Raw genomic sequence first — 1080 nt, 5'->3', positions numbered from 1 at the left:
AAGTTTTTCTCCGATGATCCTGCTGAGACGGGACTTGCAAACGATGCCCGGTGTTTCCCGATGGAATTCCGTGGACAAAAGCTGGTCGTCATCAAGGGACAACACTTCTTCCAGGTTTTAAGATTCGAAGCCGATAGCAGCGAGCTTTTGTATGTGAAGAGCATCTTCAACCATGCCATCTTCATTGGTCATCATAGGTGCCTTGCTGTGGATGCTGATATGTTCCCATTGATTGAGGCAAACTGTATCTACTACACTGAACACCACGGGTCGTCTGCTCACATCTGGAAGTACAATATCAAGGACCGGAAAGCAGAGAGGATCTCGGAAGCTGCCGATTTTGTGAAGCAGGACAAGCATTTTGTCCTCGTCGGCGACCGTCCTTTCACAATAATCCAGCTTCTGTCGAGCTACACCATCAGCATCCGGGATTCTGAACTGGCCTTACAGCAGACCACACAAGGCGCTGATGAACTGGATGACATTTGAGCCTATCGTATCGTATGCATTGCTAAGAAAGGGTTCCTGTTTTACAAGTTGTTATTATTTTGGTTATGCCTTGATTTGTTCTGAGCAAGATTCTAGGTGTTATCTTCTGTGATGGGATTACTGTTAGCTATCTTAATTAGGACATGATATGTACCCAATGTTCCACTGTTTAGCTTGATGCTACTCCCTCTCTAACTTAATATAAGGCGTTTTTTGACACTGTCATGGACTCTAGAAACGTCTTATAGAAAGTTACAGAGGTAGTATCTTCCTGTAGTAGAGAATGTCAGCTCAACCTTTCCCCTTTTTCTATATTTACCCCTGCAACTAAATCTATGATTATATGACGTGCCTCATTGTTCTACGGTAATTCTGCAACACTCTGTTCTAGGCAAGAAACAGGTTTTACATTTGCTTACCGGTTGTCTGTGGAACAACTGGATGCTGCAGCCAGACTTATAATGTTCATCTATTTCTTGTAGCGCTCCTTGGAGTCTATGATTCACCCCTTGTACTCTTTCCTTTTGTAGCTTGTCCGTTGTTGGATTTCTAGGCATTGCTGCAGAATGGTATGACAAAATTTGCCGCACA

This window comes from Triticum dicoccoides, chromosome 3B (genome assembly GCF_002162155.2).
Source record: "Triticum dicoccoides isolate Atlit2015 ecotype Zavitan chromosome 3B, WEW_v2.0, whole genome shotgun sequence".
Classification (NCBI taxonomy): Eukaryota; Viridiplantae; Streptophyta; class Magnoliopsida; order Poales; family Poaceae; genus Triticum; species Triticum dicoccoides.
This window is presented reverse-complemented; position numbering follows the sequence as displayed.